This window comes from Pleurodeles waltl, chromosome 3_1, assembly GCF_031143425.1.
Source record: "Pleurodeles waltl isolate 20211129_DDA chromosome 3_1, aPleWal1.hap1.20221129, whole genome shotgun sequence".
In the NCBI taxonomy this organism is placed as follows: domain Eukaryota; kingdom Metazoa; phylum Chordata; class Amphibia; order Caudata; family Salamandridae; genus Pleurodeles; species Pleurodeles waltl.
Genome location: NC_090440.1, coordinates 1741591097 through 1741617129, shown reverse-complemented (window position 1 = coordinate 1741617129; position 26033 = coordinate 1741591097). Strand labels below are relative to the sequence as shown.

Here is a 26033-nt window from a genome sequence, read left to right as displayed (position 1 = left end):
ATGTACAAAGGGAATCTTGCTTCTCTTGGGAATCAATCCGAGCACAAGAATCAATTTAATAGTGTCTGTAGAACACATGAAATGACCACCATCTAGCACCCTGGCATATCTCAGGCATGGGTATGTTACTAATAATGCTTCTATTGCCGTTTTTACTCACTGGTTTTATGAGCTGTAGGTTTCCCTGGAAGTCGCCTCTTAGCCATGAAACATAATCATATGCAAGATAACAATCTTCCCTAGGTATTGTTTGCTTTGAAAAAGGGGTCCATGTACCTGAGAAACAAAGTTGTTGCAGTTCTCATACATCCTTAATTGTATCTATTTACTATCTTAAGGGCAGTTATCTTGCATTAATTCAAATCTTTATTTCGGTCACAAATGTGGCCATAAAAGCACACATAAAAACACATAGCAAACTGGTTTGGAATGCACATTGAATAAAAATCAGCAGTATGAGACAGTCCTATACTTCGCCAGGAAATACTGCCAAGCGATAGCCATAAAATACACACAAAACATTAGCCAAACAAACAAATGTACAAGTTACTTACCTTCGGTAACAAAATATCTGGTAGACACATATTCTAGTTGCAGATTCCTTACCTTGAATTTCCCCCCAGGCGTCAGACTGGATCTGGAGATTTTTCTTCGAACAATACCCTTGCGCATCGGTAGGTGGCGCTGGTCGACTCCGTAGCCGTCGTGGTCGCGTGATAACGTTGGGAGTAGTACATAGATGCCGGCCCTGCGCAGTGACGTTAGTTTCTTTTAATGACTTTCCACGCCAGAGCGCAGAGCCGATAAGAACACTGAGATTGGTGCGCTAGAGCAAAGGACCTGAAAGGGGGAATCCCTGTCCCTAGAAATCAGTTCGCATGGGGGGAGGATGGGTGGGCGGTAAGGAATCTGCAACTAGAATATGTCTCTACCAGATATTTCATTACCGAAGGTAAGTAACTTGTACATCTAATAGAGACTTCTAGTTGCAGATTCCTTACCTTAGAATAGACACCCAAGCAATGCCAGCCTCAGTGGTGGGCTGCAAACCAAAATTATACTAGGAAGTCCTGCAGGACCGAATGACCAAAGTAGCCGTCTCAACGGACCTGACTATCCAGGCAGTAATGCTTAGCAAACGTTTACAGGGATGCCCACGTAGCTGCCTGACAGATATCCAGGACAGGAACTATGCATGCTAATGCAGTGGAAGCAGCAGTTGCTCTGGTGGAATGAGCCCGTAAGTCACCAGGAGATTGATTCTTAGCCAAAACGTAGCACATTTTGATGCAAAGAAGCACCCATCGAGAGATGGTACGCTTTTGCACCGCCTTCCCTGTCTCTCCTACTCATGGGAAGGATGTGGGGGTGCGTAGAAGGTAGGCAAAGTGATGGACCCTACTTCGCCCTGTTTGTTGGAGTACCACATGGCGGTAGTATTGTCTGTGAACACCTGCACCACTTTCCCTTTTAGAGTGGGAAGGAATGCTTTCAACGGAAGACTAATCCCCCGGAGCTCCAGCAGATTGATATGGCGCCCGATTCCACCGGAGACCAGAGGCCTCTGATCTCCACCTCTCCCATGTGGCCGCCCCAACCCAGAAGTGACGCATCAGTCACTATCGAGAGATCTCGTTGGGGAAGGGAGAGGGATCTGCTGTGGACCCAATTCGGATTCAAAAGCCACCACTGCAGTTCTTTCGCAGTCCCCTCCGAGATCTTGACCATGTCGGAGAGATTCCCCTGATGCTGCGCTCATTGGTACTTTAGGTCCCACTGCAGAGCCGGCATAAGCCATCTGGCAGGGCATGTAGGTTTGGGGACCACAGCATAGGTGGTGCACACATAGGTGCACTGCTGAGGTGCCCAGTATCATTTTGAAGGCAGGCCTGCCTTGCTGACTGCTTTTAAATTAAAGTTATATGCAAATTCGACTTTGGAATTAAAAGTAGTTCCAAAGTCTTAAACTACCTTATTTTTACATATAAGTCACCCCTAAGGTGTGCCCTATGTGCCCCTAGGGCTGGGTGCCATGTAACTATAAGCAGGGACTTTATAAAAATAGTTTTATAAGCCCTGGTGAGGTAAAAACAGCCAAATTCGTTTTTCACTCATAGTAGTAAATGGCCTTCATAGGCTACAATGGGGAGACTTTATTTTAATTTTTAAAGTCTCCTTAAATGATGCATACCAAGAGTTTGGTATCAAATTAATTGTTGTAATAAATCCCACAACTTCCAGTTGTTGGATTTAATATAACTTGTTCAGGTAAAGAGTTTTAAACTTTACCTAAAAAGTTGCCAATTTCAGCCCTGCATTGTTTTTGCTGCTGTGCTCTGATTGGCCAGCCTGGAGCAGCTTGGCCAAGCTGCCTTGATGAGGTGTGAAGTGGCCTGGCTTCACACAAAGGAATGTGCCTGTGGGAAGGAATCTCCCCTCAGCAGATGGTGAGGCAGGAAGGGGGAGGGCTGCCAAACAGGTCTTCAAAGGCAGAGAAGGACATTTGGAGCAACCAGCAACACCCCCACATCCTGCAACCCCAGACAACTAGGTGCCCCTTTGATTAGATTAGGAGAGGGCAGGAGAGGGGTGTGTTTATGATTTTTAGCCACACCAGTGGGTGGGCTCAGCCAGATGTAACCTCCAAATATAAGATTCAGCCATGATGGGTTTTTAGAGAATGTTGCCTCCTGGGATTGATTTTTGCCACACTTCCCAGGAAGTGGTCATCACAGGGGGAAGGACCCTGCACCTGATTGGAGAACCAGGACCCCCCTGCTTTTCACCCAGGAGCAAGGATACAACTGGCAGACCTGCACCCACACCTCAGTTCCCTACCACATCCAACAAGGAAGAACAACAGAAGAAGAAGGACTGCCCTGCTGGACCCCTGGCCTGCACCTGGAACCTGCACTCAGAAGGACTGCACCAGCTGCACACTTGGGCTTCACCACAAGAAGGACTTTGCCTGGCTTCAACTGGTTCAAGGAGGGACTCCCTGTTTGCTACAGGTGAAAAATTGCTAACCAGAGTCCCCTGCACCCACTCCTGAAGAAAGCGACCAGCTGACCACTGTCCAGTGGCCAAAAAGGAGTTTGTGCCAGGTGCATTCTGGGAGTTGTAGTCCGCAACCCCCAAGGACCATCTCAGAACTTCTGGACCCTTGGGGTGAGCTTTGGACCCCCAAAGAACCTTAAAAGGACATCTGGGAGAAGCCCCAGAAGTTTGGACAACTTTTGTAAAAAAAAGCTCCATAGAGGGACCGACCCGCCGCGGCAACTCTAGCCGGCTTGCCTCAACCGCGACCCGGCCTGATTTGCTGGTTCGTCCCGGGAAAGAAAATCTCAGAAAAAGAGACTAAGTCCGAAGGTAAAAAGTTGACCGGGACCTCCCAGCCAGCGTATCCGAGGAGGGCTCCCTGGACGTCGGATCAAGATCCAGGTTTACCCCGGTCGAAGGATTTTCACCTCGAAAAAACGACTAAGTCCGAAGGTAAAAATCTCCACCGAGGATTCCCGCATCGCGTATCCGGAGAAGGGCTCCAGGAGGTTGGATTGGACTGGCAGGTTCGTCCCGCTGAAGAAAATCTTTGAAAAAAAGACTAAGAGTGAAGGTAAACTTTTAACCGAGGCCTCCCGCGGTCTGTAGCCGAGCAGGGCTCCATCGTGGTCGGCCTTAAACTTTGACTTTGCCCCGGTCGAGGTGCAATCAGATGACCCGATTGGCGCTTTTTGTTTCTAGGCGCTAAAAAGATAATAATTATTTAAAAATTCATAGCTCCAGTTCCCCTTATCCGATTTTATTCGTTTTAAAGATAAAAATATAATCTATTTTTATAAATTGGTTTTGGATTTTTAAACTGTTTCCTGTGTTTTATTTAAATACTGTTTTGTGATATTTGAATGCTTTACACTGTCTCCTAAGTTAAGCCTTGACGCTCGTTGCCAAGCTAGCAAGGGTTGAGCTGGGTTTAATTTACTGAGACCTTAGTGGAGGTTAGTGGCCTATTGCTAAGTGTAGGTACCTACCTGCATTTACCAATAACCCATTTTCCAACATGCTCCAATGAAAGGGAGCGTCTGAGAGGGAGTCAGGTGTGACTTCGGCACGTTTATAGTGAACCCCAGCGTATGCAGGAGGTTCGCTGTAGTCTGAAGGTGGGAGACAACTGTCTGGGGCGAGTCCGCCTTCAACAGCCAGTCGTCGAGGTAGGGGAAGACTGAGACTCCTAACCTGCGCAGATGAGCTTCAACCACCGCCATCACTTTCGTGAACATCCAAGGGGCGCCGGTAATGCCGAAGGGGGGCACAGTAAACTGAAAATGCTCGTGACCTACCACGAATTGTAGGTAACGTGTAGGAAGTTGGCTCTGTATGCACTATTTCAAAGTAATAGGTAAGATAGTGGCAAAAAGAGATAATTCTAATGCTCTATTTTGTGGTAGTGTGGTCGAGCAGTAGGCTTATCAGAGGGTAGTGTTAAGCATTTGTTGTACACACACAGGCAATAAATGAGGAACACACACTCAAAGACAATTCCAGGCCAATAGGTTTTTATATAGAAAAATATCTTTTCTTAGTTTATTTTAAGAACCACAGGTTCAAGATTTACAAACAATACTTTAAATGAAAGGTATTTCACTTAGGAACTTTAGGAACTTTGAATTAGCAAAATAGCATATACAGTTTTCACACAAATGGCAATGAGCTATTTTAAAACTGGACACAGTGCAATTTTCAACAGTTCCTGGGGGAGGTAAGTGTTTGTTAGTTTTGCAGGTAAGTAAACCACCTACAGGGTTCAAAGTTGGGTCCAAGTTAGCCCACCGTTGGGGGTTCAGGGCAACCCCAAAGTTACCACACCAGCAGCTCAGGGCCGGTCAGGTGCAGAGGTCAAAGTGGTGCCCAAAACACATAGGCTTCAATGGAGAAGGGGGTGCCACGGTTCCAGTCTGCCAGCAGGTAAGTACCCGTGTCTTCGGAGGGCAGACTAGGGGGGTTTTGTAGGGCACCGGGGGACACACAAGTCAGCACAAAAAGTACACCCTCAGCGGCACAGGGGCGGCCTGGTGCAGAGTGCAAACAGGCAACTGGGTTTGCAATGTAGTTCAATGGGAGACCCAGGGGTCTCTTCAGCGAAGCAGGCAGGCAAGGGCGGGGGGCTCCTCAGGGTAGCCACCACCTGGGCAAGGAAAAAGGGGCCACCTGGGGGTCGCTCCTGCACTGGAGGTTGGATCCTTCAGGTCCTGGGGGCTGCGGGTGCAGTGTCCTTACCAGGCGTCGGGTTCTTCGAAGCAGGCAGTCGCGGTCAGGGGGAGCCTCTGGATTCCCTCTGCAGGCATCGCTGTGGGGGCTCAGGGGGGTCAACTCTGGCTACTCACGGGCTCGCAGGCGCCGGGGAGTCCTCCCTGTAGTGTTGGTTCTCCACCAGTCGAGCCGGGGACGTCGGGTACAGAGTGCAAAGTCTCACGCTTCCGGTGGGAAACGTGGGTTCTTTCAAAGTTGCTTCTTTGTTGCAAAGATGTTTCTTCTTTGGAGCAGAGCCGCTGTCCTCGGGAGTTCTTGGTCCTTTTAGATGCAGGGTAGTCCTCTGAGGCTTCAGAGGTCGCTGGACCCTGTGGAACACGTTGCTGTTGCAGTTTTTCTTGAAGTGGGGAGACAGGCCGGTAGAGCTGGGGCCAAAGCAGTTGGTGTCTCCGTCTTCTCTGCAGGATTTTCAGCTCAGCAGTCCTTCTTCGTCTTAGGTTGCAGGAATCTAGTTACCTAGGTTCTGGGAGCCCCTAAATACTCGATTTAGGGGTGTGTTTAGGTCTGGGGGGGGTTAGTAGCCAATGGCTACTAGCCCTGAGGGTGGCTACACCCTTTTTGTGCCTCCTCCCTGAGGGAAGGGGGGCACATCCCTAATCCTATTGGGGGAATCCTCCATCTGCAAGATGGAGGATTTCTAAAAGTCAGAGTCACCTCAGGACACCTTAGGGGCTGTCCTGACTGGCCAGTGACTCCTCCTTGTTTTTCTCATTATCTCCTCCGGCCTTGCCGCCAAAAGTGGGGCTGTGGCCAGAGGGGGCGGGCAACTCCACTAGCTGGAGTGCCCTGGGGTGCTGTAACAAAGGGGGTGAGCCTTTGAGGCTCACCGCCAGGTGTTACAATGCCTGCAGGGGGAGGTGAGAAGCACCTCCACCCAGTACAGGCTTTGTTACTAGCCACAGAGTGACAAAGGCACTCTCCCCATGTGGCCAGCAACATGTCTGGTGTGTGGTAGGCTGCTAAAACTAGTCAGCCCACACTGGAAGTCGGGTATGGTTTCAGGGGGCATCTCTAAGATGCCCTCTGGGGTGTATTTTACAATAAAATGTACACTGGCATCAGTGTACATTTATTGTGCTGAGAAGTTTGATACCAAACTTACCAGTTTTCAGTGTAGCCATTATAGTGCTGTGGAGTTCGTGCATGACAGACTCCCAGACCATATACTCTTATGGCTACCCTGCACTTACAATGTCTAAGGTTTTGCTTAGACACTGTAGGGGCCTAGTGCTCATGCACTTATGCCCTCACCTATGGTATAGTGCACCCTGCCTTAGGGCTGTAAGGCCTGCTAGAAGGGTGACTTATCTATGCCTATAGGCAGTGTGGGGTTGGCATGGCACCCTGAGGGGAGTGCCATGTCGACTTAGTCATTTTCTCCCCACCAGCTGGCAAGCAGTGTGTCTGTGCTGAGTGAGGGGTCTCCAGGGTGGCATAAGACATGCTGCAGCCCTTAGAGACCTTCCCTGGCATCAGGGCCCTTGGTACCAGAGGTACCAGTTACAAGGGACTTACCTGGATGTCAGGGTGTGCCAATTGTGGAAACAAAGGTACAGGTTAGGGAAAGAAAACTGGTGCTGGGGCCTGGTTAGCATGCCTCAGCACACTTTCAAATCATAACTTGGCATCAGAAAAGCAAAAAGTCAGGGGGTAACCATGCCAAGGAGGCATTTCCCTACATAACGTCTGTGGACAGGCAGGATGGGGATGTGGAAATAAGGGTCCCGCAAGTGCAACGCTACCATCCAGTCTCCTGGGTCTAAGGCAGACAGAACCTGAGCCAGGGTAAGCATTTTGAATTTCTCCTTCTTAAGGAAGTAGTTCAGGTCCCAAAGGTCTAGGATAGGATGTAAGCCCTTGTTCTTCTTTGGTATCAGAAAGTAGCGGGAATAACAACCACGACCTACCTCTGGCACAGGGACCTTTTCTATTACTCCCTTGGCCAAGAGAGATGCAACTTCCTGGTGGAGAAGCGCCAAATGATCTTCCAGAAGATGATAGGAGGATGGTGGCATGTGTGGTGGAGCAGAATCGAAAGGGAGGGAGTAGCCCTTCCGAATGATCTGCAAAACCCACCCGTCCATGGTGATATGTTCCCAGTGGGGCAGGTGATGGTGGATCCTGCCACCAACTGGGCGGGAGTGAGGGGATGGACTAGGAGGGTTTGGAGGCTGCAGCGGGGGCAGAGGTGGACTGGACAGTTCTCTGGTTCCCGGTCCCACGGCCACGTGGGATTCACGTCCTTGGCCACGCATAGGCTGGCCAGCGTGCGTGGCACGGTGGCTGTGTGGAGGACACGACAGGGCGCCCCTTCCGTGTCCACGAAAGGGACGAAAAGTGGACTGTGGTGGGCAAGTGGCCGAGGAAAGACAGAGGGACCGAGCTGTAGCCTGGGAATCCTTGAATCTCTCCAAGGCCGAGTTTGCTTTGTCTCTGAAGAGACAGGTGCCATCAAACGGCATGTCCATGAGTGACTGTTGGACATCCCCCGAGAAACCAAAAGTGCGTAACCAGGCGTGGCTTCGTAAGGCCACCGTTGTGCAACCGATCTGCCCAGAGAGTCGGTCGTATCCAGCCCACAACGGATTGTGAACTTCGCCGTGTCTCTCCCATCGTTCACTGCTTGTGAGACTACAGCACGGGCCTCCTTCGGTATCAGCGGCAGGACTTGCGCAACCGTATCCCACAGGGTATAACGGCCCAAAAGGCACGCGGTGTTCACAGACAGCAGCGCTAGGCTGGAAGAAGAAAACAACTTCTTGCCAAACTGTTCCAGCCTTATTGATTCCCTATCCCGGGGTGCTAAAGGGAACACGTCAGAAGATTAGGAAGCCTGGATAACAAGACTCTCAGGCGTGGGGTGTTGGGACAGGAATTTTGGGTCGTTTGGAGCAGGCCGATGGCGGTGAGCAATAGTCCTGTTCACAGGAGCCCCTGTGTTTTGCTTGGGCCATGTACCCAAAAGGACATCGGTGAGGGCCTCACCGAATGGTAAAAGGGGCTCTGAAGTAGAAGCCCTAGGCTGAAGCACCTCCGTCAGGAGATCAGACCTGACTTCTAAAGTAGGCAGCTCAAGGCCGAGAATCTCAGCAGCCCTACTGACCACCATACTATAAGTTGCTCCCTCCGCCATAGCCACGGTAGGAGGAGACAGCATGCCAGCGTCAGGAGAAGTATCCAGACCACTAGCTTCGCCCAAATCCTGTGCCCAGTCCATAGCAGGGTCATCCTGGTATTCATAAGGGTCCAGGGCCCCCCTCCAGTTCCTCCCCATATTTGTACCCATAGGAAAAAGGGTCTGAATCCGACCTGGGGCGAATAGGCCCCACTGAAGCCGAAGGCGACGTCTGCCGACGCTGCTCTAACTCCGAATCGTCGGGGATAAGAATTGGGTCGACTTCGATAGTGGGCACTACCGATGTCGGGAGCATCGATAATCAACCTGGCTCCGGGGAAGGTCTCGAGGGTGCGACCAGCGCCGGTGCGGATCCGCTCACGGATCCGGAGGTGACCTCGGTGGCCGGATCAGAAGCCGCCAGCGCGGAACTCGAAGGCCCCTCAGCCGGATCCCTTGGGCCCGAAGGTGCCATATCGGGGTCGCTCGGGCTCTGGGAAACTCGGGGAAGCGTGGAGTCGACCCAGACGCAGGCCGTGTGGACGGAGGCCTAGTGCGTGGACGCCCGTCCCGCGTCACGTCGGCCGAGCAATGGGGCAAAGTCAGAGAGCGATGGGACTTCTTTGACTTCTTCTTCTTCTTACCTTGATCCGAGGATTTCGAAGAAGACGAGTAGTGATGACTCCGCGACCGATCTCGAGACCTTCCTCTCGAACAAGACCGGGACCTACACGGAGTTGAGTGACGGGCCACCATTAGCTTTAGGGACCGCTCCCTCAAAGCCTTCGGTTGCATGGCCCGACACTCGGAGGACGACTTCTGGTCGTGGTCGCGCTCGAGGCACCACAGACAAACGCAATGAGGATCCGTTAATGACATCGTCCAATGGCAGTCCTCACAAGGCTTGAACCCGGTCCTCAGGGACATCTTGACACACCAAAGTCGCACACAAAAAACTTTGACAAAACAGTCGAATTCGGACAAAAAATAGCCTAGGGTAGCTCTTCTCCAGATCGGCGCGTGGCGCGGAAAGAAAAGAACTGATGTCACTGCGCGAGAGCAGCATCTATGTACTACTCCCGACGTCATCACAGCGACCACGACGCCTACGGAGTTGACCGACACCACCTATCGACGCGCTAGGGTATTGCTCGAAGAAAAATCTCCGGATCCAGTCTGACGCCTGGGGAAAATTCTAAGGTAAGGAATCTGCAACTAGAAGTCTCTATCAGATTGAAAATGTATAAAGTGCAAAAATCAATTGATGAAAATAGTTTCTCCCGGCTGTAAAATTGGCAAATACAGAAATGTGCTATAAGGCTCAAATCCAAATCTCAGGCTTCTTTAGAAAGGATAATGACACGTGAAACAACCTACCTGCGAAAAACCATTCAACTGAATTATCATTTACACTCTCAACCCACGTCAGCTATGTAAAAAAAATCCTTCAAGAAAGGTACTGTAATTCTGATTTATGCATAGTTTCATAAAGGAGGACCAAATAATTTTAGAAGAGCCACTTTCGGTTTCAAGCACTACCTCGTTCCTAATTGAGGTGAGCGCTTTACAAAGACATCTTAAGAAGTCACTCATTACAAAGTAGAGGTGATAATTTGGAGACAAATAGCAGAATAGCTGATAAAGGACAATACGGAGGAATAGCAAAGGCATAAAAGTGTTAAATACAGAAAATATGGGACAGGATGTTTATTTATATCTTGGAATTTCGTATAGTTCCAGATACACAAATTCTTCCATTGACTTTTTTTGTGGATGACGTCTTTGCTTCTTTCCATATCAGCATACAATTGCAAGCTAAATCTAAGCTTTAGCAGTAAAGCAGCTCAGGTGCAAGATTGCCAAGATCAACAATGATATATTTGTCTTGCAGCTTGGAAACCACATTTTGTCTTCATAGCACACTCAGAAAAAAAGGCTGTTCTAACGAATGATGAAGATACGAGAAGGCAGAAGAAAAAGTAAGGAATAAAGGAATCAACAGAGCATCACAGAAACTTTAAGCATCCTGTCCTTTCTGCCGAGGTAAACAAATCAGGTTCACTAACTCCCTATGATTCAAAGATGGAGTTGGGTGCTCCGTAGTATGAAATCCTTTGCTTTTAATTTATTGAATGCTTTTCTACAATACAGACAAGAAATATGACCATTTGGACTGGGATGCCAAAATGCCTGAAGACTGAAACAGCAATGTCGTAACACAAGGTTGCCCTACGACCGGTCCTTTTAAGGTCATACATTAATGATCAGTATTTATAATAAAGACCCAAATCTTAAGTGCTAATCTGTATGCCAATTTTTTTCTCCAGGAAATGTATTCCGGTATCTTGGGACCAAAACAGAAAAGCACAGCAAATCCTAGAGACCATCAGTGAGCAAAGTGGCACATTTACGTAACCAAATACATTGGGGCCTGATGTTTCAAAAATATCATAGCCAATCTGTGTCTACGAGGTTTGGTCCTTTCTCATGCAGGGCCCTATGAATGATGCAAAGGATTTTATACTGAAAGTTGTTCTCTACTTTTACCCACTGGAGGAAAGCATGCCACTCTGTTACATGGAAATGTATCCATACATCCAGGGCCATCTTTACAGCAATATTTTCAGCACATATATAGTAAGAAAATAGGGAAACCAGCGAACATGCTGTTTGCATAATCCAAATGCAATATCAGAGTAGCGCCCACTGCATGCTGATTTTGTAGAAAGATTACATGAATCACCGTTCGTAACTTTGATAGGTGAAAAGATACTTCTGGAAACTTTGTTAACTTGGTATTTCATTGACAAACCCAGGTCTAGGTATAGCCAAGATATTTCATCCTTGGGCTCGATGGATTGACCAAGTAAGAAAGGAAGACTGCTAATTTTTATCTGGTTGACTAATATTCAATTTATCTTTGGTTTGGCACCACTTAGGTGAAGCCAGCTGCAATTCACCAAGCACTGACTTGAATGAAGCACCCATGCGCAATATCCAACTGGGAGCTATAAGCACAACTCTCAATCAAAAGTGGAGTGCTTTTAGCGTGTGATTGGACCTGCGACTTCCACTGCTTATTCAGGCTCAACAGTAGGGAAATGTTAGCACTGAAAAGTAGGAACTCTATGGGTTCCAACAGTTCAAGTCTTTGAGCCACAGACAAGGTCGCCAGCTTAACCATACAAATATGTTAAAACAAAAATGAGTGAAAGCATGACAATTCAAGGCCCACCACTCTAACTACTTATATTAACCAAATCAGGAGTACAGTATGATTAGGGCTCCCGGTTTTATGGTATTTATTTTTGCAACATTTCCATCTGTGTTTATCCTTATTTATTTTTTGGCCATCTGTAAGGAAATGCCTCCTTGACATGGTTACCCCCTGACTTTTTGCCTTTGCTGATGCCAAGTTATGATTTGAAAGTGTGCTGAGGCCTGCTAACCAGGCCCCAGCACCAGTGTTCTTTCCCTAACCTGTACCTTTGTTTCCACAATTGGTACACCCTGGCATTCAGGTAAGTCCCTTGTAACTGGTACCCCTGGTACCAAGGGCCCTGATGTCAGGGAAGGTTTCTAAGGGCTGCAGCATGTCTTATGCCACCCCGGAGACCCCTCACTCAGCACAGACACACTGCTTGCCAGCTTGTGTGTGCTGGTGGGATAAAATGACTAAGTCGACATGGCACTCCCCTCAGGGTGTCATGCCAACCTCACACTGCCTCTAGGTATAGATAAGTCACCCCTCTAGCAGGCCTTACAGCCCTAAGGCAGGGTGCACTATACCATAGGTGAGGGCATAAGTGCATGAGCACTATGCCCCTACAGTGTCTAAGCAAAACCTTAGACATTGTAAGTGCAGGGTAGCCATAAGAGTATATGGTCTGGGAGTCTGTCACACATGAACTCCACAGCACCATAATTGCTACACTGAAAACTGGGAAGTTTGGTATTGTGGCAGGCGGAACGGTATAAAGGCAACGGAGAGCGGTTAGGGTGATCAAGTAAGTGGTTTATTTATGAGGTTTGTTTTTTTCTTCTATTTACAGGGTTCTTAAGGTCTCTGGATGGCTTCTTCTACTCTTCTAATTAGGGTCTTATTCTTGTTTCTTCTTTGTCTCTTAGGTTGGTGGCTCCTATGTCTCCCGTATGGCTCCAGCGGATTTCCCGGGAAAAAAAAGGAGAACGCTAAGGTAAGTGGTGAATTACATCTGGGTTTGGGTTTTTACAAAACTAAAGGGGAAGGGGAGAAAGGGTAGGGTTGTGCTGGTAGCGTGTTGGGGCAACGTAAATAGTATCCTTAAAGTGCACGTCTCATGTTACCCCCTGTGCCTAGGTACTCCTTTTACAATGACCTTTCCCAGCCCGCCCTTACTCCTTCCCAGGTCCCTTCCCCAGTGCCCTTTTAAGCTGTGTACTTTCTCTTGTGCCCCACAAGGACCGTACCTTAGCAAGCCACGACCCTCCGGGGTCGTGGCTGGCTCCTGGGCGTTCTGTCTCCTGCTCTCCTCCGTCGACACACTCCTTCTCCTCCGACTCGTCACCGGTCAGGATCTCCTCTACAGTCGTAAACTCCTCTGCACGGGTTGGTTTTCTCGGCGTCTCTCCACTCGCTCCTTTTCTTCCCCCGACACCGCGTCCACTCTCCTCTTTCACCACCGCGGCCCGGAAGCCCTCTGGCGTTACCCCGGCAACCGGGAAACGCTGTCCTCGTTCTGGGAGCGTTCCCACGGAAACGTGGGAACGCAGAAGTGACGTGTCGGGACAACCCGACATGTCGGTGTCTGCCATTGCCGAGGATGTGTTCGGGTCTACCCGATCACACACCCCATCCCAAGAACGGTCCTGCTCTAGGACCGAAGAAGAGCAGGGAAAACGGGACAAATAATCCGCAGGACCCTGTTGCGACCCAGGGATGTGGCGGACCTGGAAGGAAAAAGGTTGCAGTTCAAGGAACCATCGTAAAATCCTGGAGTTGGAATCCTTATGAGCGGCCAGCCAGGTAAGGGGAGCGTGATCAGTATATAGAATAAAAGGTCTGCCCAAAAGATAATACTGCAAGTTGTCCACCGCCCATTTAATAGCCAAACACTCTCTCTCGATGATGGGATAATGACATTCCCGGGGAAGAAGTTTCCTGCAGATAAACACGATAGGGTGATCCCTGCCGTCCCCGTCAGGTTGAGCCAGAACCGCCCCCAGCCCTACATTAGAGGCATCTGTATACAGATGAAACGGTTTTGAGAAATCAGGACATTTCAATACAGGTTCCTTCGTAAGAGAGGATTTTAATCTCTCAAAATTATTCGTTTGACAGTCTGTAAAGGGTATCAACCGGTTAGGGTGGGATTTTGACAGGAGGTCTGTAAGGGGGGCCGCAATGGTGGAATATCCCGGTATGAACCTACGGTAATAGCCCACTAAACCCAGGAATGAGCGCAAATCTTTCTTTGTTTTAGGGGTAGGGGCATGTTTTATGGCCTCCACCTTCGTGGTTTGGGGTTGTAGTGTACCCTGGCTAATATTGTATCCGAGATAAGATATGTCTGTTTTCCCTAATATGCATTTCTTGGGGTTGGCTGTTAACCCTGCCTTCGCCAGGGTATTGAATATTTGCAGAAGGTGGTAAAGATGGTCCCCCCATGTCTCACTAAAAATGACGACATCATCCAAATAGGCTGCCGAGAATGTGTGAAAGGGTTTTAGTAACCCATCCATTAGTCTCTGAAACGTAGCTGGGGCTCCATGCAGACCAAAGGGTAACACTGTAAAGTGATAGAGGCCGGATTGTGTAGAGAAGGCTGTTTTTTCTTTATCGTCTGGAGAAAGAGGAATCTGCCAATACCCCTTAGTGAGGTCCAATGTGGACATATATTTAGCTTTTCCTAGTTTTTCAAGGACATCGTCTACTCGGGGAATTGGATACGTGTCAAACATAGATATCTCATTAAGTTTACGGAAGTCAATACAGAATCTGACGGACCCGTCAGGTTTCGGAACCAGGACTACTGGAGAGCACCAGGGGCTATTAGAGGGTTCGACCACTCCCAAGGCTAACATTTTCTGTATCTCGTCTTCTATGATATGTTTCCTTGCCTCAGGAATACGATAGGGACGCAGTCTGACTGTTTTACCTGGGGTTGTTCGTATTTTATGACAGATTAAAGAGGTTCTTCCGGGCGTCTCTGCTCTTTTTCCGACCTTGTCAGAGAAGCATTGACACAGGGCATATTCGCAGTATTTTGTTTGTCCTTGGGGAAGAACTCTATGTCTAATTCCTTACTGGGATATAAAAGCCGACCCATCTCTACTGAGTTGTCTAATTCATCTGCAACTTCCCATTTCTTTAAGAGATTCACATGATAAATTAGTTTTTTTTAGGATTGGCATTTAGTTCTATGAGATAAGTGACGGGGGAGATTGCTCTAATAACCCGATAGGGCCCCTGCCATCTTGCGAGAAGCTTTTGCTCAGACGTGGGACGCATTATTAATACTTGGTCATCTGGGTGAAAGGTACGCAATTTACTTCCTTTGTCATAACAGTGTTTTTGTATCTCTTGGGCCTGTTCAATATTTTTCCGTACCTCTTCCCATAGTCCTTGTAAATGGGATTTCAAGTTGTGGACATATTCCAACAACGGCCTTCCTTCTCCCTCCGCTTCCTCCTCCCAGGTTTCTACAGCCATATCTAAAAGGGAACCGGGTTGCCGTCCGAACACTAGTTCGAATGGGCTATGGCCCGTTGAGGCCTGTTCATGGGTTCTAATAGCGTACAGAACTAAGGGTAATTTTTGATCCCAATCTCTCCCTGAGTCCTCGACTATTTTCTTTAATAGTGTTTTGATGGTCCGATTGTAGCGCTCCACCAATCCATCCGTCTGTGGATGATAAACTGAGCTTTTTATTTGGGAAATTCCTAATACCCTACATACTTGTTTCATGAGATTCGACATGAATGGGGTCCCTTGGTCAGTGAGTATCTCTCGGGGAAACCCTATTCGAGCGAACACGGTTATCATCGCCTGTGCGACTGTTTTTGTTGTCGTACTTGCCAGCGGGACGGCTTCGGGGTATCGGGTAGCATAGTCTACTATAACCAATATATATGTATGGCCTTTAGAGGAGGGTACTAAGGGTCCAATTAAATCCATCCCCACCCTGCTAAATGGAATGTCAATGATGGGAAGTGGTAGGAGAGGCGCTTTCTTGGGTCTACCTGGTTCGGTAAGCTGACACCTGGGACATTGAGAGCAATATCTCCTAATATGTACAAAAACCCCCGGCCAATAGAACCGTCTGAGGAGATACTCCTCAGTTTTTTCTCTCCCAAAATGTCCACCCCCTGGTTGGTTGTGTGCTAGGTTAAGGACTTGGTTCCTAAAGGATTCTGGGACTATTAACTGATGTTTGCGATCCCCTGCTCGGGTAGTGGTAACCCTATAGAGGAGGTTTCTTTTAACCAGGAAGTAGGGACCCACCTCATCGGTTTCTTCGTTTTTTGCAGTTCTCCAGGCCTGAGTGAGGGTAGGGTCTTCTCTCTGTTGGTGATGGAAACTTATGGGTGCTTCATGAGTCTCAGCTATACGTCTTAGGGGTTGCTCCTGCTCTTTGTGAGCCCGGAAGTGTACCCTCTCCTCCCGTTTCTCTCGGCGGGAAAGTTTTCTGCGGATTAGAGGACAATCAATGGGACTTCCAGAAAAAGGAGCCTCAACCCACCACTCCAGGTTCTCTTTGGATTTCGGATATGATCTAAGAGTTCTTGGAAGTGTTCATAGTCGGTACCAACGATACATTCCTCAATGAGTTGGGTCATAACTCCCATTGGAAGAAAGTCCCTGTATTTGCCCCACTCCAATTCGACTACTTTCACGGGGTATTGCTCCTTATCGCCGTGAATACAGCAGATATTGACCCACTGACTGGTTTCCCTATCTATAGGGCCTATTAAGTCTTCGCGAACAACGGATTGGCTGCAACCCGAATCTATGAGAGCACATAGGGATCGTCCATTGATTTTTAGGGTTTGTTTAAATTTAATGTCTCCCCCTTCTGTACATAGTACTCTCCGTCGGGTCACCCCTATCTCCATAGGTTCTCCTCCTTCTACTTTCCGGGGGCACATGCGAGCTATATGACCCCACTCTCCACAGTTGAAACATTGTGGTCCCTGTAGGGGAGGACCTTCTCCGAATTTTCGGGGAACCGGGTCTTCTAGAGGAAACCTCGGTGAGGGTTTGGGGGGTGGTATAACGGTTTTTATGTTAGGTCTGGGCTGTATACCTCTCACATCGGTGGATCGATGGTATGCACAGGCTAAGTCAATGGCCATGTCTGTGTCTACCTTTGGATGTTGTCTTATCCAGTTTTTTGTAGGAGTAGGTAACGAGTCCAAGTATTGCTCGAGGACAATTGTCTGTATGACCTCCTCCCGGCTGTTCCCTATAGGTCCCAACCATTTTAGGGCTAAATCTTTGACACAGAAATAAAAGGTTCGGGGGTCCTCGTTCTGTTCCCATTTTACTTTACGGAATTTTACTCTATAGTACTCTGTATCGTGTCCCACCCGTTCTAAAATACTGTTCTTTATGTCTTTGTAGGGTGTTGTTCCCCCGGGATTCGCTGCTTGGTACGCGGCTTGCAGGAGTCCTGTGAGTAATGGCGCAATGTATTGTCCCCATCTTTCCTCAGGCCATTGTGCGGAGGAAGCCACTCTTTCAAAGTTAGTAAAGAAGGACTCCGGGTCTTCTCCCTCCTGATATTTTTGTAGCACTGAACTGGGGACATTGGGGTGGACTTTGCTGGCGGCTATTGTCTCTGTTAATTTTTTCATCGCCGTTTCATGTACCAGTTGGTTGTTCGCTAGTATAGTGGCTTGACTTTTCAAGGCGGACTGCAAGGCCTCCCTGTCCTCTTTCGCCTCTCGTTGGTGGGCTTCCCATACCAACTGCAAGTGGCGCTGGCCTTCCGCCAGTTGTTTAATCATGTCCTCTAATGAGGGACTTTCACTCATTGTCTATACCATTCGGTAGCCTTAGGGCCCTTTTGCCAAAATCCCACTTCTGACACCACTGTGGCAGGCGTAACGGTATAAAGGCAACGGAGAGCGGTTAGGGTGATCAAGTAAGTGGTTTATTTATGAGGTTTGGTTTTTTCTTCTATTTACAGGGTTCTTAAGGTCTCTGGATGGCTTCTTCTACTCTTCTAATTAGGGTCTTATTCTTCTTTCTTCTTTGTCTCTTAGGTTGGTGGCTCCTATGTCTCCCGTATGGCTCCAGCGGATTTCCCGGGAAAAAAAAGGAGAACGCTAAGGTAAGTGGTGAATTACATCTGGGTTTGGGTTTTTACAAAACTAAAGGGGAAGGGGAGAAAGGGTAGGGTTGTGCTGGTAGCGTGTTGGGGCAACGTAAATAGTATCCTTAAAGTGCACGTCTCGTGACCCCCTGTGCCTAGGTACTCCCTTTACAATGACCTTTCCCAGCCCGCCCTTACTCCTTCCCAGGTCCCTTCCCCAGTGCCCTTTTAAGCTGTGTACTTTCTCTTGTGCCCCACAAGGACCGTACCTTAGCAAGCCACAAGCCTCCTGGGTCGTGGCTGGCTCCTGGGCGTTCTGTCTCCTGCTCTCCTCCGTCGACACTCTCCTTCTCCTCCGACTCATCACCGGTCAGGATCTCCTCTACAGTCGTAAACTCCTCTGCACGGGTTGGTTTTCTCGGCGTCTCTCCACTCGCTCCTTTTCTTCCCCCGACAATGCGTCCACTCTCCTCTTTCACCACCGCGGCCCGGAAGCCCTCTGGCGTTACCCCGGCAACCGGGAAACGCTGTCCTCGTTCTGGGAGCGTTCCCACGGAAACATGGGAATGCGGAAGTGACGTGTCGGGACTACCCGACACGTCGGTGTCTGCCATTGCCGAGGATGTGTTCGGGTCTACCCGATCACAGGTATCAAACTTCTCAGCACAATAAATGCACACTGATGCCAGTGTACATGTTATTGTGAAATACACCCCAGAGGGCATCTTAGAGATGCCCCCTGAAACCATACCCGACTACCAGTGTGGGCTGACTAGTTTTAGCAGCCTGCCACACACCAGACATGTTGCTGGCCACATGGGGAGAGTGCCTTTGCCACTCTGTGGCTAGTAACAAAGCCTGTACTGGGTGGAGGTGCTTCTCACCTCCCCCTGCAGGCACTGTAACACCTGGCAGTGAGCCTCAAAGGCTCACCCCCTTTGTTACAGCACCCCAGGGCACTCCAGCTAGTGGAGTTGCCCGCCCCCTCCGGCCACGGCCCCACTTTTGGCGGCAAGGCCGGAGGAGATAATGAGAAAAACAAGGAGGAGTCACTGGCCAGTCAGGACAGCCCCTAAGGTGTCCTGAGCTGAGGTGACTCTGACTTTTAGAAATCCTCCATCTTGCAGATGGAGGATTCCCCCAATAGGATTAGAGATGTGCCCCCCTCCCCTCAGGGAGGAGGCACAAAGAGGGTGTAGCCACCCTCAGGGCTAGTAGCCATTGGCTACTAACCCCCCAGACCAAAACACACCCCTAAATCGAGTATTTAGGGGCTCCCAGAACCCAGAAAGATAGAGTCCTGCAACCTAAGATGAAGAAGGACTGCTGACCTGAAAGCCCTGCAGAGAAGACGGAGACACCAACTGCTTTGGCCCCAGCTCTACCGGCCTGTCTCCCCACTTCAAGAAAAACTGCAACAGCGACGCGTTCCACAGGGTCCAGCGACCTCTGAAGCTTCAGAGGACTACCCTGCATCTAAAAGGACCAAGAACTCACGAGGACAGCGGCTCTGCTCCAAAGAAGAAACATCTTTGCAACAAAGAAGCAACTTTTAAAGACAACACGTTTCCCCGCCGGAAGCGTGAGACTTTGCACTCTGCACCCGACGCCCCCGGCTCAACTTGTGGAGAAACAACACTGCAGGGAGGACTCCCCGGCGACTGCGAGCCCGTGAGTAGCCAGAGTTGACCCCCCTGAGCCCCCACAGCTACGCCTGCAGAGGAAATCCAGAGGCTCCCCCTGACCGCGACTGCCTGCTTCTAAGAACCCGACGCCTGGTAAGTACACTGCACCCGCAGCCCCCAGGACCTGAAGGATCCGACCTCCAGTGCAGGAGCGACCCCAGGTGGCCCTCTCCCTTGCCCAGGTTGTGGCTACCCCGAGGCCCCCCCCCCCTTCCCTGCCTGCATCGCTGAAGAGACCCCTTGGTCTCCCATTGAACTCCATTACAAACCCGATGCCTGTTTGCACACTGCACCCGGCCGCCCACGTGCCGCTGAGGGTGTACTTTTTGTGCTGACTTGTGTCCCCCCGGTGCCCTACAAAACCCCCCTGGTCTGCCCTCCGAAGACGTGGGTACTTACCTGCTGGCAGACTGGAACCGGGGCACCCCCTTCTCCATTGAAGCCTTTGCGTTTTGGGCACCACTTTGACCTCTGCACCTGACCGGCCCTGAGCTGCTGGTGTGGTAACTTTGGGGCTGCTCTGAACCCCCAACGGTGGTCTACCTTGGACCCAACTTTGAACCCTGTAGGTGGTTTACTTACCTGCAAAACTAACAAACACTTACCTCCCCCAGGAACTGTTGAAAATTGCACTGTGTCTAGTTTTAAAATAGCTTATTGCCATTTGTGTGAAAACTGTAAAAGCTATTTTGCTAATTCAAAGTTCCTAAGTGAAATACCTTTCATTTAAAGTATTACTTGTAAATCTTGAACCTGTGGTTCTTAAAATAAACTAAGAAAATATATTTTTCTATACAAAAACCTATTGGCCTGGAATTGTCATTGAGTGTGTGTTCCTCATTTATTGCCTGTGTGTGTACAACAAATGCTTAACGCTACCCTCTGATAAGCCTACTGCTCAACCACACTACCACAAACTAGAGCATTAGAATTATCTATTTTTGCCACTATCTTACCTCTAAGGGGAAAACTTGGAATCTGTGCATGCTATTTCTTACTTTGAAATAGTACATACAGAGCCAACTTCCTACACCATCTTACTAATATTTTTTCCATAGTTATTTGGTGGTTTGCGAATAAGTGGAGTCAAAAATGGTACATTTCCACATTTATTTAACTGATAAACATGCACTCGTACTTTGATACCTGTCGTGTTTTAGCAAATTCAGCAGCTAAATATAACAAAACAATACACCCACAGGTAAAAATTATCAATTTAGTACAAAGATTTTTTAACATATGCCTATATTTAAAGATACCTTAATCTGTTTTTAACTCCCCATGCTATCTGCTTATATGTTGTCTTGGAATTCACAACGGACAACATGGAAAGTCACCCAGAAGCACAATTTTCAGTATTTTTTCCGCTTTTAGAAATAAATACAGACAGGAAACACATTGTTTTCTGTCTGCATTTATCTGTAGAAATCAGTAAAAAAAGGAAAACTGGAAGGCTTAAGTATGATCCATAGCGTTAAAAGTTACCAAAGTCTAGTAGCACCTGGTGAAACAAGTAAGACTGATCAGCAATTAGTCTGACTAAGTCCATTATGTCCAACATAATGTGCTCCATCACATTTCCTGTATGGAAGCCAGACTATGCTGTACCCAGTAGATCCTGCTCTTCTAGGTGATTTTGTAAAGGGCCCACCACCAACCTTTCCAGAATTATGCCGACTGTGGGACGACCTACTATCAATCTATATTTTACAAGTTTCCTCCAATCTACCACAGCCACTTTCAGCAACTATGTGATGGTGGTCCCATTTCAATGAGTGTAGGATCTTATACTACTTCATAAATGAGTTGATATTGCTTATCGCTGTGAATGACTCTTGACTCCCAGATTTATAATTGCGATGAGCCCCAACCACTTAAAAGAATCTAGGGATAAATGGCCCAAGGTTGGGTTCTTTGGGTAAGGGTGACATGTTTGAGAGGGCAGCGGGATTAGTATTCACCATGATGTCCTCTCTTACATTCTTGGAAACCCATTCTAACATTATCTGCCATTATGTCCCCCTCCTCTGGAAAATTATCTATTAAAAATAATGGTTTGTATACAGCCCCATGCCACAATGTCTAAGCTTCCCTAGAAAGCGGCAATGCTGTGTCCCTGCAGCCTGATGCCTCTGATGTTGCAGTGGCTCTCAACAGCTTTTGCTGGACCACTGGTAGTGACTCTGATAGACTGTTAAATTGAAGAGGCCTAAGGCCTTTTTTTCTCTGTTAATATATCTTGACATTACTTGTGTAAATTATACCGGGGAATCCCATCTCGACGACGGGGAATGATTCAAGCATGTGAATGTATGAAAGTTCCAATACTGGAGTAAGATCAAATCAACAGCTCAGAGCTCCAGCTTCCTGCAGACAAGGATCTTTATACGGTCACCTCACCATGGAAAGCATCATCACCCAAAGTGATTCACTATAGTTCATGGTTATCGCTGAATACTTTCAAGATTAAGTATGCCTTTAACAACATCAGTTGATCTGAGGGATTCTTGCACCTTTTGTGTGATGACAATCTGGTATTCAGAATCTCCTGAAGCCTGGTGGACATTCTGGTTAGGTCTTATATAGAGTCTGTCACTTAGAACCCTAAACATGACTGAACAGACCTCACTGTCTGGTGTCATAACTCGCTGCAGGTGCTTGCCTCTATTCCTCTTTACCTCTGGTTGTGGGCATTATTGCCTGCCTCTTCCACTTCTTGTCCTGGGCACTGCCATTCAGGATGCAGTCACAATAGCATGAAAGGAGTCATGCCACACAGACTTGTAGCTGTCACAGGTATGCAGGTGTGCAGTCCACTTGTGACACTCCCCCCCACCATCACATCTTAGCCTATCCTGTCACCATGTGAACACCCCAAAAGCTGTGACAGTATGCCCTATCTGAGTGACAAACTGTAGCAGGATTCGTTGAACTATTGCAGGACTCAAGGGAATCGAGGATATAATGCAGTCTATGAAAGCCACACCCAGGGCACAGTCAGGTTCTTGGCTTTCCTACCTGTTGATGAGAGGAAGCTTCTGCTTGGGCTCTGCTCAGCACCTCTGTTCCTGATTCTTCAAATGAGACAAACGTCAAGCTAAATGCTGAGTTCATCTTCTCAGATGTTTTCTGTTTGTGGCTTATCCTGGAACATGAAAGAATGTCCTTGCACTCTTGGAACTCTTTTACCTGCTCTAGAACTATTTCCAGTGGCCTAAGGTTAGTGATTAGCTAGGGAGAGTTGGAGATATTTTTTATGTTGTGAAACTACTGTTTGATTCTTGAACTTCTCCTCATACCCATGTACTAGAACTCAACATCACCTTTTAACATGTGCTGTAGCAACAGTCTCTTGGACATTTATTGACAAATCTTGAGAGAAACCTTGTTTCTGTTCAGTTCCTTAAATTGTGGAGCTTAACCAAGTGTGTAAATGGCAGTGGAACAGGACTATTACCTTGGATCTAGCAAGATAAAGGTACTGTACGATTGATACATTGAGTGTTCACTATAGTGCACCTGTTGCTAGAGTAAGTCTTGTGATTTTTTTCAGCAGGGGGTGTGGAATTTCTATAGCCTGATGTCTGGGACATATTGTTTGGGGTCAAGGACAACAAGTTTTAACGTTTATTTTGTCCTTGTGACAAGTATGCCCAACCCCTACAGCACAAACCCTTTGGCTGCCAGCTTACAGAGAAAAGAACTGTCTGCAGTTGAGGCAATGTTTGTGCCCATATGTTAATGCTGTTCGAACTTGTATTTATGGTTCATTAATGCAAAGCTTTTATTGTTAGAGTGAGTGATCTACATAAACCCTGTAAGGTCAGTGTGCTTCTAGAAAAAAAGTGTACACTTTTGAAAAGTTTAACAATATGAGGCTATGAATAATGCTTTCAGAATGCTCTCTGATTAGATGTAAATGTTTGCAGAAGCTTGTAAGCAAGAAAGATTATTATTTGCTTTTAAAATAAAATGTAAAGAAAAAATGCAAGTATGAAAAAAATATTTTGCTAAATTGCTGTGAACGTTTAGGTACTAATTTTTTTAAGTACAATGTGTTGATGCATGCTAGTATCCCAAAAAATATTCATAATGGAAATTCAATGTAACGATTTTCAACAAGATTATGGGAAACATGAAAATAAACGAGCACTGGCAAAGCCAACCGATCTAACATTGGTTGTCAGTCTTTTGGTTCTGTCAAGTACGTAGATCTGCAGAAAGGTGGCAAAAAATAGAAATTGCTATAGTAGCGATTGAAATTGCTTGTATTCAAGCTCTACTATAGTACTAGCCCTGTCATAAGCAGAGAGGCTATTATCAGAGCTCGTACATAATGAGATTGCTGCCATAATTTGTTGCCGCTTCACATGGCACCAAAGACAAGTAGATTTTTTTTTACAGGACAATGAAATTTAAGAAGCAACATGTCCAATGGACAAGTAGATATTTTATTAAATTCCACACCATTGCTTCAGTTTCTGTAGAATGTTAACATTTCTGTGAAATATATATGAAAGAAAAAACAGCATACAATTGAAATTTATGTAAGCGCAAACAGTAACAGTAGGCTTGTGTTCTGTTTTGTATAAAAGCTGTTACTCATGAAAGACTGGAACACCTCAGATAGCCTCCAATTGATGAAACAAGCTGTGTGATTACATTCCAGCTACATCTTGTGTGCCTTGTTTTATATCGCTAGCCCCTTCTACCTCTTCACCATCAGTATCAAGCACAATTTTGGACATGGTCAGCAGAGTTAAGTGGGAAGGAGACTTTTGAGTTCTACATCATTTATACAGCAACATTCAGATCTACAGAGTAGTGGCACCTTGAATATGACATATTGCACTGCCTTTTGAGGAACAGATGACTTTTCAGCAGCAAAGAATAAAGCCTCATTTCTCTTTTTCCTGCTTTCGTACCTTCAAGTCTGCTATATTTTAGACTGTTGTTGATGGGGTTCCAGCACTTTCTTCCAGTTCACTGAAGAGAACAAAATACACAGCTCCACTAGATGTTTTAAACCTATCATAGATAAGGATTGCCCAATACAGATAAAGTTAAACAAACCGAGTCCAGATAAGAAACGGCTACCCCTGTGTGCTTACAGAAGACTCTCAAAGCCAACTTGAGGCCAAACTGTTAGACTTTGAACTGATAAAGTAGAGGCCAATTCGAGTATCAGAAACAACACATGTGAAGGGCTTCTTGGAGCATAATAGAAATCATCCAGATTAAGCTCTATTGTACAAATGTCTTCCTCAATGGAAAAAAATATTTGTTCAAGAGACAACATTCTGAATGACTCTTCAATGTATTTGCTAATGTATCTCAGAACCAGAGTAACCATCAGACATACATTCTGTGTGCCCCTTGTGTGGTGGAAGTGTTTTATGGAAGTTTGCTTCCTTTTTTCACCCACGGAGCTAACCATCTGTGCCCTAATATTTATGATGGGAATTTCTCTACCAGCCTCAACATAAACAGATGGGCTAGTGCATGAATGATAGTATAAAGCCACCCCATGTGGCAACATCTATGGCCTCTTGATTTTTCAAATCAGAAGGAAGATTTTAATAATGTGGTTGAAGATCACTTGACCTCCTGGCAATTACTTCTTATGTTGTTTGATTTAATTTACCCAAGAAAGAAGATGTTCTGAGAAATTGCCTACTCACTGCTGCAGAACCTATTCATTCTGCCCCTGAGTACTGTAACAAAAACTTGCAGGTTTCTAAAATAATATGTTCTTGTTACAATGAATTGTAGAACCAAATAATGCACATTATTATGACACCAAGTAAAAAAAGAAGAGCAAAAAATGATCAAAGTTGTTAGAACACCTGCAACTTAAATAATTCTTGTGCTGTGAGGTATTGTAGGAAAAAAGATGGAACGGCTGTGTTCTCCTATAAATGAGCCCCACAATGAACTTCTGCAAATCTCCCCCCCTTTGTTATGTTCACATAAAGACTCAGGGAGCTTAGATTTCTATACTTAGACTCAAAGGTGTTCTAATACATTCATCAATCTTTACACCGTTTAATATTATATAGGAAACGAAACCAGAGGAAGCCTACTACATCTCTAGAGGAACTGTTCGAGCAAATAAAACATCACTCAAAATTAACAGACTTTGAGTCAGACTAATCCGTTTTTGCCAACAAAGGAAACACTGACCTGAGAAATAGTGATAGAGCGAGAACCATCTAGCTCATTATCGTAACCACTATGCAGGAATAACCTAAGAAAAGAAAAAGGTGAAGCCTACATCACTTTGAAATAAATTAGAAGAAATGTAAGCCGTTGCGTTTGAAGATATCTGTTGGTTAATGCTGAATAGTAGATACTTGACTCATTTGACAAGCCACAGAAAAGCCCCCGAAGTTAGGAAATGTGGATAAGAAATATAGTTGAGAAAGAAACCTCACAAGAAGGAAAGGAACTCTCTTACAGAATTTCTTTGTTTTCTGTACATTCACATTTTTTTATTTGTCATTTTAAAATAAGTGAAAGGAGAAAAAAATAATTGATTATGTTAGGAAATGTGAAAAAGGTCACATTTATGGAGCTCAAAAGAGGATCATGAAAACGATCCTACTACAATTCAGATAAATTTGTAGCAGG

At 46.8% G+C, this 26033-nt stretch overlaps 1 protein-coding gene across 2 annotated transcripts in view; it reads right to left on the bottom strand.

Moving 5' to 3' along the window:
* Window positions 1-26033, bottom strand: part of LANCL1 (LanC like glutathione S-transferase 1) — a 378881-nt gene that overhangs the window by 2874 nt on the left and 349974 nt on the right. The gene's annotated exons all lie outside the window — the stretch shown is intronic.